Source organism: Cardiocondyla obscurior, linkage group LG06 (genome assembly GCF_019399895.1).
Source record: "Cardiocondyla obscurior isolate alpha-2009 linkage group LG06, Cobs3.1, whole genome shotgun sequence".
NCBI lineage: Eukaryota > Metazoa > Arthropoda > Insecta > Hymenoptera > Formicidae > Cardiocondyla > Cardiocondyla obscurior.
Genome location: NC_091869.1, coordinates 1,070,501 through 1,089,900, shown reverse-complemented (window position 1 = coordinate 1,089,900; position 19,400 = coordinate 1,070,501). Strand labels below are relative to the sequence as shown.

The following is a 19,400-nucleotide window of genomic DNA, read 5'->3' as shown; positions in this document are numbered from 1 at the left end:
TCTTTCCTGCCGTCGGTGCCATAAATTTCATCCGCGCTACCCCTTCTTTCCCTTCCCCCCTTGTGCTTTGCACTGTTACTTGCCCATATATTCCGATATCCTAGAACTCAACCTTGTTCCCGCAACCCATTTCGAAGCACTCCCGCGGTTACTTTGGCTCACCCACCTTATACGTATATCGCGAATTCCGATATCGCGACCGCAATGCACATCTATAGATACATTTAGCAACTGTATCTTCGTGTGCGTCACGTAGAACGGATAAGGCTTTCAGTTTCATTACCGTTTCGGACACCTGAGACAAAGGCGCGTTTATTTTATTCATTCAAGCTGCCGCGCAATATGCCTCTTTAACGCGGCGTATTAAAATAAAGTCAATAATCATACCGTTTTTAACCGGATCAAAGTGGTCAATTCAATCGTGAGTTAAAAGATTCAAGAGAAAATTTAATTATTCATGAATAACTAGTCCAACATTTATTATTATAATATGTATATCAATTTAATATCTTTTATGTATAAACTGATAAAAGCGATGTATGTTGGTGTATTTTATATACGGTTTTTGAAATTATTCCGCACGTCGTCGCAAGAGATAGCACACGTGACGCACTCGGTATATGTGCTATTTTTTGCCAGAGCATAAGAAGAGGTATGATGTATGAAATATATGTCACATTAAAGACGATCTATTATAAAACGGGGGGGGAGGGGAGGGAGAGAGAAGTCCGGTGTCATAAAAATCCATCGTCCATCTACCGAACGGACTTTTTAAACCATCCTTTTTGTCTGAAAGCTCGGGCTTCTCTTGTTTCGTTTTTACGCGTAACGTCAACAACGACGTGTCGTCCTTCGCTTTTAATTCACTCGGGGAAGTCGATTCCATCGTGCAACTCTCTCCCGGAACGATTTTCATTCTATTTGCTTGGCTGCCGTTTAACGGCCTTGCGCCGCTAAACCACCGCAATACGATGGATGCGCCAAGGAAACCGTATTTTTCTCGTCTTTGATTTTCCGAAAAAAGGAACTCTATTTTATTTGCACAGTTACCATCGTATTTCGTACGAATCTCCTTTCTACCTCGCTGGACATTCCGATATCCCAGTGCTTAACCTTGTTGCCCAAACCGAAGCTTCGAAGCTTTCTCCGCCGGTCTCTCGTGTTTTTCTCTCTTTATTTATTTAATACAAAATCCCAGGACGAATGTGCGGTCTGGCTGTTCTTCAAGTCGTAAATTTAGGTTTTTCATGGCATGTCAAATTCGAGGATTTTAAACTTCCAAAATTAATTCCTTTTTCTTTAATAACTTATCTCTCTCTTTTTTTCTTTTTTTTTTTTATACAGTTATGAACGGTATATTTTCATATTTTATTGACGATTGTTAAGTATTGAGCTCATTACTTGTTCACTGGAACATAATGTCTATTTTTAACGTTCTTGCCTTTTTAGCGCGACGGTCCATTCAACCTGACGATTCCCGTAATCCACTCGATTTTCGCTTGTCGGCGTGAAATTTTAATACCAAATCGATCCCGCCGTCATGGCTTTATCGCCTTCTATCCGCGCGATATCGATTTCGTCCGTTCGCGACAATTACGATTGACGTTTCGATACGTGATCGAGGAGCGGCCCGATCGGATTCCTCACCCCGACATAGCTGTTGCTTTCAACAACAATGGTGGGTGAGCTTCACCTAGCGCAACCCGTTCTCTTCACGAGTTACCGTTCGGCTTTGAGTTCCATCATCACGAGAGACACACTTTCTTACCAGTAGTGTAACCCCGCGAGTCTCAAGGGAGCTTTAGCATCGAAGAGAGAAAAAGGAAAAAAAGAGAAATAAAGAAAAAGGCAAGAAAAGAAATGTTGAGTATGAGAGAGAGAAAGAGAGAAAAATAAATCTGTTTATTATTCTGAGACACATACGTATGCCTCACCCCATCACACAAGAATAACGCAAGAACGGAGAATGCGAGCGATACGAAGCAGCGAAAGGACTGAAATGATAAAAATTGGAAAAGAAATCGAAAGAGGCGCAAGATAAATACGAAAACCGATAAGTCGCCGTGGAAATATTTGTTTTATTTAGAAATCGCGCAAGACTAAAAATATCGACGGTACACAAGTTAAAGCGCGTTTAAAGCAATTATGTACTAAAGTTGCAGCTATTTAAAATAAACTTGTACGTATAATTCATTTTCGATAGAATTTAATAGAAAAAAAGGGAAGATAAAAAAACGAAAAAGTGGTTTAAAGGGTAAAATAATCGAATCGCGTTAATCCGAAGGGTCGAAGGGCTCTCGTCAGCTTCACCTGCTGTTCGGTTTAAAAGCGCGAGTATTACGCGACTGTTTCTCGCGTCCGCGCGCTTAAATATTCGGTCTGTGTCATAAATTTCGTCCCACCGTCGTGCCCCGTTTCGCTATTTTACCATGAATTCCGATATCCTGGAACTTAACCTTGTTCCCGGCAACCCATTTCGCAGTTCTCTCGTTTGTTCCGGTCCGGCTTTCCGATGCCAACACACAGACTCGTATACGTATGCTACCTTCGTGAGAAATACGATCCGATCTGACGTTCACGTCGATGCTCTCCCTATCTCCCTGTCTCGTTGTAATCCGATAACATCTGTTCGGAAGAATTCGGTGCGAAAATCCGGGGATTCGCTTCCGCGAGAGGCTCCGAAGGAATGCCAAATCCGAAATCGTCAGGGTCCATTAACAAATTCGCGTACGTTTATCGATATTCCAGGACTAGGTCGTAATTTTAATCGCAGTTCCACACGGACGTAAATTTTCGCGGAATGTATTAAGGCAGAGATAAGCACGGAGGAAAGTCAAGAGGGTTTTAATAAAATTTTGTTAAAATATAAAAATCGTACTAACGTGGTTTTAGTATAAAATACTAGAAGAAACCATGGGCTACGCGCGCGCTATTTTTTAAAAAAATTCAATTAAAAACTACGAAAAAAAAAAAATCATGCCACTTACCACTCTGCATGAGCTTCAGCGGAGTTGTAGAGTTCAGCCGGTGACTGTAACATAAAATGCAAAACATTAATGTAGAGATTATATAAATTAACAAAGTTAATAAAAAAAGTAAATTTTTTTTTAATAAATATTTTATTTAAAGAATTGATTCTCACCTAAAAGTTGCTCCGCCGATGCAAGATGCCCCCCGGGCCTGCTCCTCCTCTCAGATGGGACGTGTCGAGTCATCCTTCCGCGCACAAGTCACTCGCGAACACCCCGACCGTGATTTTAAATCGCGAAAATTAGTTAACACTCGCGCGTTATTTTTCGGCACTCTCGTAAAAATATTATCGTAAAGAAAACGACCGAAAACTAGCGGCACTCCCGATACGACCGACAAACCGGCTGCGATTTGTTTAAATTACTGATGTCGGCGATAACGGCACTATAATTTCTGTAACAGAAAAAAGATACAAAATAGAAATTAGTAACATGCTGTAAATGAAGTCAGTTAAAAAAAAAAAATTTTTAAGTAAAGCCGAAGTAATTCTGAAAGTCGTCGATTTGACAACCGACGTTGACTCTAATCAACGTCGGTTTTAAGCGGTAACAATTAACAGTTAATTTACGCGTCACACAAATTTTTTAAGATTTTTTTAAAATTAATCTGACCGGTCACTCAAAGCTAAAGCGATTCCGCGCGTTTCCTTTCAGCGCGAAATTCGTTAATTGATAAGTAGACACCGGAAATTATTTACAGCACTGGCGTAGAAGAGATAGAAGGTAAAAGAAATTAATGCGCTCCTTAGCGATATTGTCACCTTATCTATTGCGAGCGTACGTTAAATAAACGTCGGGGAATCAGGAAATGCATATCGATTATTCAGCACCGGCTATTGACAGATGTGCCAATAATATTCTTGCAATCATAAGTAATATTAATAGTTGACAGTAGGAAAAATAAGTATGAAAGATTTACTCTGCGAGGGCAAAGAAGCCGCGATCGCCTATAAATAATTAATGAATCGCGTCGAGTGACGGATGGCATTTACCAATAGAATCGTCAAAACCACAACGTACTGCTGTTCGATGAGATATGCACTCGAGTTCGCGCGCGCCTCAATCAGATTCTCGACAAACTCCGACGAACGTTGAATTCTTGACGGTGCACGGACGCGAGCTGTACCACGGCTTTTCCGGAAACGCGCGTAGGACTTTCTTCGGACTTTTTATCCCGCGCCGAGCGATTTTTCCCTTCCGTACGTACCTCATCGGTCGTGTCGCTTGTGTCATAAATCCCATTTAGTTCCGAGCCACGCTGCCCTGTTGCTTTTCCCATGAAAATCCTCTATAAACATCCCGCGCGCGCGGCATCTTCGAACTTAACCCCGTTTCCCTCCGTCTCTCGTTTATTTCGGTTTGACTTTCCGTACACACCAAATCCCATGACGTCCCGGGTCCCGGAAGAACGTAAACCGTTTGTAGGTCTCCGGTACACAGCGCGCGCGGACCATTGGCGATCGTTTTACGGCCGATAGAAATTATTGAAAAACGATCTGGTTTCACCCTTTTCCCGCCGGCCAACCCGTTTCCCGGCGCTCTGTAAATAACGTAAGCGGCAAAATTTTCTCGACAGCAAGTTAGCAAACAAATTCCGCGATAAGTTCTTAGGCGTGTCGCCGCAAAATCTGTTTAACGAGGAATCAATGGAAATAATGCAAATAAATTACCAGAAAATTAAAATTAAATTTAAATTAACGGGAGAAGTTTCGAAAAATTCTAGTACGAAGAGTGAGAATAATTACGAGGTAAAATCGGCTTAAGTTAATTCTAATCGTATTTTCGCGGAGTCTTAATACAAAACGATGTGATGTAAAAAAAGAAGAAAAAAAAAAGTTCAATTAATTACCACGTCTGGAGAGCATTGAATTTGGTACACCAGGTCTCGCGATAATTTGATATAATATGTATCCCGCGAAATCTCAACGTTTCGCCGCTGCGGCGGAGGTGAGCGAAATAATAACAGGACGTAATAATAATAGATCCATCTATTCGCGTGAATATAATGGAATAATCCGAAACCCAGGGCGAGCCCCGACTTCGATCGATTGTTGTTGATATGCCATCATCGCAAACCGCATTCCCTTATCGTATCACTGGAGTTCAGCATCGGTGTGCATCGGGATACGTCACTGCGGATACAAACTATTAGATTACAACGGGCGTTGGCTTCGCCGTTGCGCGCGGACGTCAGCTCGGATATATTCCCTGCCGAAAAGGGCGCGCTAAGGAAGTTACCGTGTTGCGTAAGCCGCCTGCAATTCAGTATCTCGTACGTGTCCTCGGCGTTCCGGAACACAGACTGCCATCCGGCGTTTCTGTAATCAACGGCGATGCGCTCTCTCTCCCTTATCTCTACGCCGCGTCGTGCCTCCGTCGCAACGATGCGACGACTCCGTGTGATTTCGGGCAAAGGGTCGCTCCACAGAGAAAACGGGGGCAAAAGGAGGAAAACAGAGAGAGAAAGATATAGAACGGATCTCCCTGGATGACACTGCGAGGAGGGATTACTACGGCATTAGCAGTTAAGTGTTCCGTTAAAGAGAAGGATAAATGCGAGATTTCTTCGCGCCGCGCAACTGGAATTATTCACGATTCCACCGGCGCGGTTCGCCGTTGCGACTAGTGGCGATTTAAAACACTCGAGCGTCGCGTTTTCAGAATCAAGATCTGTATTCATATGTCACACTTTTAGCTCCGTACACGGCATATATCATTCCCGGGCTCGTGTACCACATTAAATAAAAGTCTGGATCTGACGACTGTATTTAACGCCCGTGTGCGGAAAAATACGATTCTCAAATTTAGCGCGGAAACAGTCCTAAATCATTTGCCGAATAACACGGGAGAGGCATTAAAAATTGGACGTTCTATTATCAGAATCCTGAGAACGGAGACTTCCACCGCAAGGATGATTCTTTTTTTCATAAATAACATTTTCTTTTACCGCGCCGGGAAGAAGATTCGCCTTGTTGTACAATTTATCGGTACCCTTCGCGATGCATTTCTCCCGAGTTTTATCTTAATAAAAAATATCCAATATCCAATACTATCTTAATAAACTAGACCGTGGTAGAGAGTCATCAAGTTGTACACTCGCCGTACATCCGTCCCGAAATTGCGTAACCTCGTTTCCTTTCCTTCTCGCAAACCCAAGCAGGCATTGAAACTTTCCTGTTTATCCCGAACATGGCAAATCCGCGTTGGCGAGCTTCTTTCCCGCGGGATCGGCCGATCCCTGATATATAGAAAGCACCGGAGAGATCGTGTCGGAAGTAATCCAATCTCGCGCTCTTCGACAGGTTTTTTTTTCTTCCCCCCATTTTTTTTTTCTGTCATTCGCGATTATAATTTTTTATCTTGTTTTTTTTTTTTTCTCGCTTTGACACGACGCGGTCTCTCCGCGGAAACATGAACTCCGGCTTCGACGTAGAGGTGGATTGGCAACAGTAATATAACAATGTAATAATGGAGGTCACCGGGCGTGCACACCGAGTTCCAGGACCGTATTGCATCCGGGAGCGAGCGAGAGCTGCTCTTTTATATACGTCAAACCCGCCCTGGTATTCTGGAACTTGCGGCACAGCGAGAAAGCTCGTTTCTCGTAGCCCGCGTCGAATCTCGCTCGTTTATTCCAGTTCGACTTCGCTACGTAGTGCAGCAACACGCCCGCTCCGGGGAATTGCAGATCGCGGGACCCTCAAAGTCCGCCCGTCTCGCTCACGGTAACCCAATAATGTACCCCTAGGTTCACAAAGGACAACGGCGAGCAAGCGCAACATTGATCCGGTAATTAATTCTTTCGACCGGAAATCATTGCGAATCTGTATGCCAAGCGCCCGCGAGAAATCCAGACGTAGTGCAAAGTTAGATCGCAATAAGTTAATTCGGAATTCAATTTCCGCGCTGCAACAATGCCAGTTATTTCATTTTTCGAACGATTGTAAAATTAGCTTCTAATAATTTTTTTTTTATTTTATTTTTTTTTTATTTTATTTTTTTTTTATTTTTTTGTTTCCAAATTTCCGAGGAAATTTGGCAAACGGTGCAGACGACAAAAAGGCCAAGAGAATAATTGCAACTGCGAGATGAAAATAACGTTGTAATATTGTTCAATGATCAAACTAATATATCAATAAAGCATAATAACTACGTATTTAATAGTCGTCACAAAATTATAATGGAAACCGTAATTGTTAATTCATTCGAAATATTGCAGTGTCATATTTAATTCAGTGTCACAATCGCTGTGATTGATTCTGTGTTATGAGAAACATACTTTAACCAGTTTTGCCTGATTCTAAATAAATGCAATCTGTCTGTTGAATTTATTCATTACGGACGTACGAATGTTTATATTCTCGTGCGGTAACCCTGTCTCAAATTGCTGGCCGTGCTAAAATCAATTTTTGATATTATCTTCGCTATTATTGCCATTTCTCCGCCGGAGAAATATAATCTTTCACTCGGAAGTTTGATAAACGAAATCCATTGATAAGACGAAATTTTTGCTACGTCTCGGAAGCCGGCGGAAATAAAGAATACATCGCGCGTATAAATTTTTCACGCTATCTGTTCATTGATACGTGATCCTTTTATGAAGCGCCGAATCGACCTTCGAAGCCAACCAGGGTTCGCAGATCGAGCGGTAACGAAGGTTTTAGAAACGAGATCCAATAACCGGTGCGGGGTTTTACTTGCGCGTGGCTATGGGCGCGTAATTTGCGCGATTTACGAGCGTATCGAGCGTGGAAATCAAAATTGCAGCTCGTGCGGTGGGAATGTGAAGCTCTTAAGGAACCGGTTGAAGGAAACCCACGGAGCGTCACGCCGCAAATTTAAAGTCCCAGAAAAATTTCCGCTTTATTGGAATTCAACATTCTTGACAGAACGTAAACTTAACAATTTCCCGTAAAGTGCATATTATACATCTTGATTTTTTTTTTAATTTACGTAAAGGTTGTACGGTTTAATTGCAATTTGTCGCGTAATCATTTATTTTCTTATGACTAATATTTCTTTGAAAAAGATATTAAAAGCCGGTTAAAAGTTTAGAAAATTTTTTTGTAAAATAGAAGTTAAATATCGTTTCTTTACGCATTTTGTAATATGATTAATTATGTTATTAAAATATATAAAGTGTCAATTACTTAAGAACATAATAATATTCTGTTATATTATTTTAATCCTTTTACTCTTCCTTCTCTGTCAAAGGAGATTAAATAGTAGCCAGACGTTCGCTAATCAAAGTTCCTGCAAGACATAAAAGCGACAATAAAACTCACGACCCCTAATACACACTGAAGCACATGGGAGCTTTTGATTTAATGATCCCATCAATCGCGAACGAATCGGAAAGAGCAATGCTCGATCGCGCTCAGTTCCGGTCTGATTCCAACAGGAAGTAAGGATTGCTAAGCATCATTTCCAAAATTATGTGTCTAGATATTACGAGCTGAGCATTATCGTCGAACGACAACTTACCGCAAAACCGAAAAATATATGGTTCGCCCGACTTCTTATCGGTCCGTTGTATCGAGTCACGTAACTTTAAAACGCGTCGCCCATAAACTACATTTTTATATTCAGCAATATTATTTTATCAATGATAAAAATATAACTTTTCAAGTTAGTCAATTAATAGATAATTACAGCGATATTGCGGCATACCGTTGTATTAACTATTTAATTCCGCGTGCGAAGTAAGATGTAACGATTACACCGCAAACTGACGGTGTAGAGCCAGGAACAATCCTCGCGGATCTTGGAAAGAGGGAGAAGAGCATTCTGGAATTTGATTTTCTCAATTCGAGCGTCACTCCCGAGCGGTTGTCTGTGACCAATAAAACCGATAAGCGAGCGCTCGCGGGGGTTAAAAGTAAAACTCGTTTGCGAGTCGCTATTCGCGAATGGTGATATATCTAATACGCCGTAGCAGACGGTAGTAACGCAATAATGAACGTACTCCGGAATTTCCTGGAGACCATTCCTCCCCCGCGTGCCCCCGTTCCCGTCGCCTCCCCCGTTCGCATCGTAAATTTCACCGCACTTTGTGCTGCGCTCTGCAATTTTACCGCGGATTCCAATATCCCGCGACTAAACCTCGTTCTCGTAACCCCCCTCCCCCTCATCGCCGAATCTCTCTCGTTTATTTCGGTTCAACTTACTGCAGCTTTCTCTCTTAGCCGTACCCTCGACTCGCCCCCCCAACCCTCCTCATCCCCCTGTACGTGCTCCCTGTAGCCGTTCCCTTGGGGGACGCCGCCTGTCCCTCTAGGCCCTTCAAAGACTATTTGTGGTAATTTAGTCGCGTCTTCGGATCACAAAAGCCGCCCGGTAGAAAATATTTAAATTCTAATTCGCCCCTCTTATGCGCGGCACTCTCTCGCGCGAGCACGCCCTTGCTTTAACGTGTAATAAAGCCGCGCCTAGTAACCCACGGGAAATACATTTACATGGGGAAGAAGGGGGTCAACGAGACCTACTTCCATGCAGAGAGGCGGAGTCGCTCGCTATTTCGCGAATGCTAAACGCGGCTTTGTCCCGTGTCGCATCTACGGGCCAACGACAAGAGTATTTGTTGTATTTTTTATGCGTTTCTTAGCGTCGCTCTTTATTATTCCGGTAGAAATGCATTAACTCGCTGCACGCTTCTCGCCCTTTTCCCTTCGCCGTTCTTTCGACACTTTTATCTTTTCTTATCTATCATTTTCAAAGAAGAAAAGAAAAGGGAAAAAAAAAACAAAAAAAAACAAGCGGTAGTCACTTTTAACGCTCTGTGCATACATATGCATATTTATGTGGCAGTTCCGAAGTCTTATCGTCGTTAGATTTTCGTAGGAGAAACCCCAATAATTTAAGTAAACGAATAATCTTATTCGAACGTGTACTTAAGCTACGCATAAAGCGACGGCTTACATATTTCATTTCTAAATTATGCATGAGCGCTCGTTTTATTCCTTTCTCTCTCTCTTTCTCTCGCACCCGCGCAAAATGTTACGACGAGCATTACGTTTATTTATCAGGCCTGCGCTCACTCGGGAGCTTTTGCACGAGAAACATAATTTGGCAATGTTATCCAAGGCGTTTCCTTACCGGAGGAAAGTACGTGCGCGCTTTTGCTTAGGAGACGAGGGAATTGTTTCTTCTCCATCTCGATCTTTTCTAATCCGAGCGCATTAGTCACGCAACGGCTATCAGGGTTCTTCCCGAGCTGCGCTTCCGAGGTTTACGCGAGGGAATTACGTCTCCGAATCTCCCGATGAAAGTCCCCAATTTGATTGCCTCGTACGACTCGTCTGCTAACGCCGGGCTGGCTTCGTGGCACGAGCGATTGACAGAAATTCCCGGATATCCTATCTTATTGTTAATAGGGATGCACCCCGCACCTTATTCGCATTACAAAGGTCCTCTGGCACGAGCGATCCGACTCGGCTGTCAAGGGATAAATCGAGCCTTAGCATTCCGCAGCAGCCACCCACTCGCCTCTGACGGCGAATACATTTGTCTTTATCTTCGGTCGTTATCTCGGTTGCGAGCGTATCTCCCGCAAACTGTTCCCACGTGAGTAAGTAGCTCGTTACGCGCGCGGGCTGCGCGGCCACGTCATATCTCCGCCCGCTGCTACCGTCCCTTCGACGGAGAAAACGATGGTGTCCGAAAATCGCGCGGAATCAAGCTTCCCGGCGTGGCGATTTTTCGAAAACCCGATCGCGATATGTACGCGTTAAAAAAAAAAAAAAAACCTCGTATCTTGAAATTTAATTGTGCTAAGTAAATTTCAGAATATTCTTTTACGCGTAGAATTACAAAGCTCGTGCACGCGTAGAAATATACGGTTTACATTAAGGTACGCTGTGTGTTAAAAGTTGTACATTTTACATGAAGATACGTATGCCCTACGGACGAACGAGATTAAACCTTCGCCAGGCGAAACAACCTCAAAATACGTACGATACAACTCCAATTATATGACGGTAGATCGCGGGTAGCCTCGAGGGCCAGTAAGTAATCAGTATACACAGTTACGAATTAATGAAAGATTACTCTCGCAGGAACTGTCGGTTGTTGTTAGTGCACGTTCGGAGGGGTGCTTTTACACGTAACAAATACGGCGCAGCGAGAAAACCTGCGGTGGAAATACCGGAGGGGAGAGGAGGAGCTGCATAATTTATCGATTTTTTTTCCTCGATGCTTAATAACGAGCGCGCGATTTATTTTACACAATTCCTCGTCGGCGGAACGGACTGACGCGCGAATACAAATGCGACACAGATGTAAATGTGCAATGACGTGCGCATCATTATCGCGGCGCTTCTCGGGTATCAACACACGCTCGATATCCACGCAGCTCCTAACGAGACTCTGGAGTCACGATCCAATTTCGACTCGCGATTCAAAATAGCACGTCCTCCCGTAAATATGTCGAGTAGTATGGCGAACTCGCTCGGAGCTCAGATCCGGCAAGCGGAATATAAGAACTCGTTACGCATTCCATTCCACGACACATTTCAGTATCGCGGAGAATCAAACCTTATTCTTCGTAACTCACGTTTCCCTCGTTTATTTCAACTTACTCCGCTACACCTCGGCCACCTTTCTCTCTCTTTCTCTCTCTCTCTGTCATTTTCCCTTTTCCTATTTTTCCATCTCTCTCTTTTTCTATCCTCGCTTCTTTCGCCGCAGCTGCTTCCGCGGGCCGCGGCGTATTTGCTCCTTCCACGTTCAAACATCACGGAGTTACCTCTCTACCCACTTTAACCTGCGAACGAAGTTGCCCGGAGTGCAACGTCTTCGGTGATTCTTGAAGCTGAAAGAAATTGCGCGAGATATCTACTGTTGGCGATGTTTTTTTCCCCCCTTTTTCGTTCAGGCGGTCCCGGCTTTTAGATAAAAGCAGCGCGAATTAGTCGATCCCATCGTCCGAAGCTACTATTAGCTAAGCTAAATGTCATAATGCAACGCGCGCTTGCCCATGTCACGTTCGCAAATATTTTTAGCATAATGGGGCATGACTCGAATCTCGAAACCATATCTCATCATCATCTGTGAAATATTAAATTAATTAAAAATTCACGACCGCAAGAGCCGGCGGTGGTGCGCACCAAAAATGCACGCGCAAATAATATTTTGACAGAAGTTAATTCGAGGATAATCGGCGCGGGTATTGCCAGGTTCCTCGCTTTCGGAACGGATTCACGTCGGATATTTTCTCCCTGTCGCGCAACCAGTCGCGTACTTTGGCGCGATTACGCGCGGAATTAATTAACTTGACCGATCCCGGTCGACCCGGGGATGGGTCGATTCTACCGGCGAGAAGAAGGTTGAGAGCGCCCGGCGCCCGAAAGAGTTCTCTGCGAATTCTACCCTCGTGCGCGTTTCCGAGCCACCCTCTGCCCAACATCGTCCGCCCTGGGAATGTATAACGCTCGTTGGTCCTTCAGATCCTGCCTGCGGTAGTCACTTCTCGTCCGCGCCCCGGCGGGCTCGAAGTCTGCCGGTGACGGAGAAGATACTCTACTAGCATCGCTCTATCTCCCGCATTCTCTTACTTTCTCTCTTTTTCTTTTTCACTCTGTCTGCGAGCAAGAACCGACGGATCTTCCCTTTTCTCTCTTCCCTAGTCGTTTCCCCTAGCAACAAACCGCCCTCCATCAAGATCTCTCTCCCCCCACCCCACTGACGTTGCCAACTTTTTAAAACACTACGTACTGGAATTGCACGAGAATTATAGTATTTTGCACATCGCGATATAGCATTAAGTTTATAGCAGCAAGCGGTTGTAGCGGAGAAAGAAAGAGAGAGAGAGAAAGAGAGAGGTGTTATACGACCAGCGGAGAGCTTTCCCGAAAAATTTCTGAATACAAAGCACGCGATTAAAATGAAACAACTGCGGAGTGGAGTTTCGAGAAAAGAGAGTTATAAACATTCCTTCTCGCAATTTATGTATTTTAGAAATTTTGTTATGCAAATATAACCCGCTTGTGTTTCCTCGCGCCTTCGCATAACGTAAGTTCAAAGTGACGTCGGGGCTCAAACGAGATTAAGTGAAACTGATAACTGGTACTCGGTAATCTAATTACCCCGCCTACCGCGGGGAATAATAAATTTCGGCCTGGAGAGATTCGCGGCTTGGAAGGTTACAGACCTAATGTCAAGTGCTATAATTTGCGAGAGATTGCACGGGCGCGTCACGACAAAACGATGGCGTAAATGCTATAATTATAGTGCGGTTGGCAACGCCACCCCGCCTATTCTCTCTCGGCGTGCACGTGTCCGCCGCGGCCTGGTGTGTGTCCGATCGTTATTGCGGAAGTAACCCGCCCGCCGTCACCGCGATGCTGTCCCGAAGAGAAAAACGCGCCGGGCGGAAGTCACGAAAAAGCCGCGAAGTGCAGTCGACGACACTTCTCTCTCTCACTCGACGATCTCTCCCGCGAATGTCGCGAACACGTCGTCACGCGAGGAGGGTTGGCGAAGTAGCGAGACGGTAAAGGGGGAGGCGAGGGCGACCCTTCCCTGCAATACCCCGGGTTTTCGAGAGGGTGGAAAAAGGTTCAATTAAAGAGAGCCCCTTCGGTAACTGGAATTTTGTCGAATAGTTAACGTCGTTAACGTCGAATGCGAACTTTAGAATTTGAAAGTCGATCTTCAACTCTCTCGACTGGCAAGTATGCGTACTAACTAGAAAGTAGGTTTTGTTTGCTGCCTTTTTCTTGTTCTCGGTTTATTATTGGCCATCATTGATTTTATCGGCAAATAAAAATCATATAACGAGAGTTTCTGAATAAAAATACATCAGAGGATTTTTTTTTTTTTTTAATGTTGATTTAAAATCTAAATGATTGATAAATGCTCGCATATAGACATCTCTCTTTCTCTTTCCTTCTTTTTCTCGCGCGCGCGTACTAAAAATGTATTAATTTATTTCATAATGTGTTATTTTTGAATGGGAAAGTATTAATGCTCTCGTGTTATCTGTCGAGTGCATAATCAAATAATTATGTGGATAGATGATATATTTAGCACGTTCAGTTGTGTGTCACACCAAATGATTGAGTTGAAAGCAATTATAAAATAATAAATTTAGTTTGGAACAGCCTTTTAGAAAATAGAATGAGACTAATATTCAGGCATTCAGTATATTTATAGCGCTATATATTCGACACGCGAGACTACGTGCAATATAATTAAAACTGTTTAAAGGGAGTAAGAAAATCCGAAATTTTAGCCCGACGAATTTGGCAGGGCGTTAATTAAAGGACGAAGGACAAGTGAGCCATCAAACTGTTTAATCGGCACACCGAATCGGTGGAGAACGTGTGACAAACGAGCATCAATGTCACGAGCAGTGGCATTAATTCATAGTGATTTGTAATCTACAAGCAACGCTGGTGCCGCGAGATATTGATGATTCCAAAGAGCAAATTAATGAATTAAATATGAAAATTTACATGAATATAATGACGGGCGAAGATCCAGCTTGCGCGAGAAAATAGCATGTTTTTCTAACTAATTAAAGATCTACTCCGGTCAAAATCACATTTTCCAAATTTAATCGGCTTTATCTGGCCGCTCAATTAACCGATGCAATTGCTTTCGACTATCCGCATCCGGATCGACCGGTTCGGTCGGTTCGAACATCTCGAGGAACCGCCGCCGGAACAATTCGCGAACGCGCTATGAATATAGAGTAAATAGTTCCGCGCAGTTATTATTACACGCGTTATTAGGGTCGCAGCCGCAGGAATATTGAAATGTATGCGCGCGTACGTACAAGTTATTTGTAAGTGAGGAGTTAGCGATCGTGCGGTCGAGATCGCCCGGGTAATTTCGCCGCGCCACGGGGTCGGTGCCGGAAATATTTTCGCGTTGATTGCGATTCGCGCTACGCTGCTAATGCGACGGGTTGGGGCAATTACGAGGGTGGGCACGACGCAGATTTTTATCACGGGGATTAAAAATCGCTGAGACGTCCCCGCGGTACTCTTAATTCACAAAGCACCGCGATCCGAAGTTCGCGCATCTAAACGCGATTATTCATTATCCGCTACCGTCGACTAATAATTTCTTCCGCGCTTTTATCGCAAAAAGCCAATGATTATGTTATAAGACCCTGTGGTTTCCCCCCCCCCTCCCGATAATATATGCGAGGGAAATTCATGCTTTTGCATTTTCTTGCCGATGAAGTCTCGCGAGATTTCCATCGTTCTTTCTATTTTTCTTCTCCTCACCGACGTTGAAGCCCGCGAAACACAACGCGATCGATGCTGCCCTAAGACGTGTCTGCGTCGGAAAAATTTTCGATCGACAGGGCTCATTTAAGTGGCGGACAAAGCGCTTTCGGAAAATAAGCCGCGAGTTTTTCTCGCTCGGCGGGTCGGAAGTTTAAGTGGTCGAGCGCGAAAGTAGAAAGAGAAAGAGAGGTAAAAAGAGGTCCATTCTCGAGCCGAGAATGCACGAAAGAGAGTAAGTATGGCACGAATGGGCTTTGACTCTGTATTTGCGGAGAGAGACCGGCTCAGGATTTGCGCGCGTGGAAACCTTTCATTAATTTCACAAAGGCCGCCACTTGACCTCGTAACCGTCGCTACCGATTCTTACGTTGCTTTTTCTCTCTCTTTCTCTCTCTATTTCTCTGTCTCTTGCTCTCTGGAGAGCGTACTTCGGCTGAGAAATCGGATAAAACGTAATGGCAACGAGCGGCTTATGCTCAACTCATTAAACGCAAACGGACCTACGTAGAAACTTGTATTTCCACGGCGAACATAGGTAAATAAATATCTGTCGCGATAAATAAGAATCAGACGGTCACATTAGCTGAACTTGAATGCAAATGTATTCTCACCGTCCATTTTCGGCTTTGAATATATGAAATTACGCGAGAGTCTAATTTTAATACGTTAATAGTTTCAATTCTTATTTATATAACGTCTAATTTTAATCCTTATATGCTTTTACCGGTACCTCTCGCTCGTGCACACGAGCGTTAGAAGATGAGTGAAATATTATTAGTTCGAAAGTCGATACGATAATTAAAACGAACGGAGCGTCTTCCGTTGAGTTAACAATAGAAAATTGTCATATTTAAATCCCGCTCGTTCGTGCCCGGTTCGTAAATTTTGCTGGCTAACGGTGGCCTCCTTATTTACATGTGCTTACGCTATCAGTTTCCATTCGCGGCACGATTCTACCGGTTCCGCCTAACTGAATTCGCCAAATTCTCAATCGAAAGTCAATAATTGCACAGTTGGATTTGAACTTGTGTAATTCGACTGTGATCGGGGGAACATCGGTTAATCTCAACCAGGTACACACAGCCGAGGCGCTTTTGTACAACATTTTCGCTTTATCTTCGCGCCGCCACACGTCGAGAAATTCTCGTAGCTCCTCTCATCGCGGGCCGCCATTAATGTAAATATTGTCTCAACGAGCGCGTTAGTTAACGGCGCTCGTTCGTTTATTCGGCACGTTCCCCAAGTATTTCATTTATTTTTCCACAGTTTATCTATCTTTCGCGTTCGATTAATAATATTTCCCTCGATTGATTTACCTACCGCGCCGCGAAAAATTTTCACTTTGATCGCTAATCTAATTTATTCTCGCGCGAAGTTCGGGTTTCGATATATTCGCGGCTCCCGGTTGCCGAAAATATTCCTATCTCCGGGGTGACAATAAGATTCTGGTAACTTATTGTAAAATATCGTTTACTGCGCGCCTTTTTTATTATTACATTTTTTATCGCAGATGAAGAATAGCTCGAAATTGTATCAGAGAACGCGATATCACAATTTAAAGTTATTTGAAGAATGTTTCTATTACGGCACACACACACACGTACGCGTACATTTTCAAAAAGATTCCATTATATTGCAAAATGGCGCGCGATTTTCTCTTGCTGCATGATGAGAGGAAAGATTAATGCTCTGTCGATTTAATACGACGCAAAAGATTTTTCAAAGATAAATTGGTTATCGTTAACCATTATATACTTTACTTCGCTAATTCAAAACGGAGAATAAAACTGAAATTAATTTGCGCGAATAAAAATTTGTACATTAGATGGATGATGTTACCTCGAATTTTAAGGTGAAATATTTAAGAAATAAATTTCAATTTGAGCGCTATTAAAATTAAGAAAATTATTTAGCAGTCACTAGTCCGCGGAGTAATGTAATTTCAAAATTATTAAGTCTTTGTGGTCGGTAAATGGCTCGTGAATTGTATCGGGCACCAGCGTTAAGTTTCAATTATTACAATTTCTTCCCCGTGAAAATTACAGTCCGCAGTAATGGCTAAAGAGAACAGATTACAAGACTCGTTACTTTCGCGCGATGTCGACAAAATTTTCCAAAGACTCTCGTAACTAAATGACGCTTAAAGTTCCTCGCGCGAGCCCTTGTCACATCGACGGACCTATAATTCAGCGTTCCCCCGACGCGTCAAATAGCCGGGGAAACTTCGTTCGTGTCGAAAAAAAAGAGATTCGCGGCCGTGATGCGTTTAATATAGTGCGTTTGAGATTACGGGCCGAGCTCGGTTTATTAATGGCGCAAAATTTTTCTCGCGCTAACGGCGGCGCTTTTGCAATTAATAAAGCGCAAGAGCGCGCGGATGGAGAGCGATCTGCTTGAATCGCCCTCGAAACAATCGTATCGCAAACTCGTTTTATCAACGACTTCGTCTCCCGCGCGTCTGCTCACCGCTGTAGCCTATATTTTTATCGGCGCTTTCGCTCGCGCGTTTGCCCGCATTATGAAGTGGGACTTTTATTCTTCGATAAATCTCGTAAATCAAGACCGGAAAAGTTTCCTCCCCGCTCCCCCTCACGGCGACGTCCAAAGTGAATTCGAACGTTTGAAAAATAACGTTAAGCGGAGTAAGTGCGTATGCGGGACAAGTATGTAGGGTGATTGAGAGTTACCGAGTATTTCTCTTCTAACTTTCAATGGAGATTTCTAACTTCTCTAAGGCGGGAACCCGGAGTAAAATAGCATTAAATTTATTAAAGAAGTATGAAGGCATTACATGCACTCGTACCCCACGTGCACTCAGTTCCACGCGCTCTAACTCATTGTTACTGTCAAAAAGTTGCGGGGTCTCATCGTAATATCCTACGTCGACCTCGCAAATCGGAGCGCGCCTGATTTCAATTGTATTTGCGAGAGACGTTGTTTGTACGAAGAGGGCGATAATAAAATAATCATCACGCGGCCATATTTCGCATCGCTGCGATATACGTTTGCTTGCTTATTTCTTGGGTTCGCGACGAATGGACGATAATAAAATGGATGCGCTCGATCGTGGCATCGACTAATATTGAACATAAAAATTAGGATGTGTAATACGGAGTCGCGCGAGGAGGATGAATGTAGATCGCTCGTATCGTACATTTACGATGAAACGCAATAATCGCGAAAAAGCCGCGGCAATCCTCGAAGGCGCACAAAGAAAACGTAACTCCCGGGCTCGGTTCCGATAAAAGAGTACGAAATCGATTCGACGCGGCTCGCCCACGTCGCCGTCGTCGTTGTCGTCGTTGATGTAGCCTCCGGAAACCGGTTGTGAAACGCGAGCTCTCTCGCGTATAAATATCTATAAACACCGTGTATTTTCTCACACAGAAAAGCACCTGTCTCCAGGTGAGCGCGTACCGTCGCTGCGGAATAAATTCGCGACCGCAAGCGCGCGCGCATTCGGTACGGAATAATATCCCGTAATGGAGACGTTGCAATCTTTGGGAAATAATATTTATTGTGTCGCGGAGAAAACTCGCGGCACGGGTATTTTTATGCGCTATTCGAGAAAGAACAAATCGCGGCGGCGCGTCCGACAGAAGTACGGTTTTACGTTGCTAAGTTATAAAATTGTCACGTCGCTTTTGTCGCCCCCCTTTACCTCGGCAAGTATTTTACGCCTCTAAATGAAAAAAATGTAGTTCATTTGGATAATTAAAGAGCAAAATGATTAACGGCGCGTTTAATTTCACCTTTGAAAAATTATTAAACGGCAAATATTTTTTTGTGGATATACCCAAGGCACTGACGTCGTTTTTTTAATTTCGCGAGTATTTGAAAATGGAGGTTTTTACCATCGGGGTTATTGGTGCGTGGGACTCTTTGTGGAAAATGTAGAATATTTCCGACTTGAGATTTTATCGTAAACCGTCAAGTTGTGGGTGTCTCGTGTATAGGTTACGTAGGTATTTTAATTAACTCGCCACTTCGTGCAAATACATACGCATTCTTCGCGATCGCAACTACAATTAATCGCGCAAACACAAGAGCAGTTGTGCTCCAGAGGATAGATATACACGTTGGGGAAACGTCGCGAATCGAACGCGGATTTATTTATGCAGCGATCGAATGCGCG

The 19,400-nt window shown here is 43.6% G+C and overlaps 1 protein-coding gene and 1 long non-coding RNA gene across 3 annotated transcripts in view; one reads left to right on the top strand and one right to left on the bottom strand.

The window, feature by feature from the left end:
* LOC139103281 (leucine-rich repeat and immunoglobulin-like domain containing-NOGO receptor-interacting protein 4) overlaps positions 1 to 19,400 on the top strand; it is a 192,335-nt gene that overhangs the window by 141,719 nt on the left and 31,216 nt on the right. The gene's annotated exons all lie outside the window — the stretch shown is intronic.
* The window catches only part of LOC139103283 (uncharacterized), a 46,212-nt gene continuing 29,548 nt past the window's right edge, over positions 2,737 to 19,400 (bottom strand). For both annotated transcript variants that reach the window (XR_011545851.1, XR_011545852.1), the window contains exon 3: positions 2,737 to 3,423. This is a non-coding gene — a long non-coding RNA (uncharacterized lncRNA). The remainder of the gene's footprint in view (positions 3,424 to 19,400) is intronic.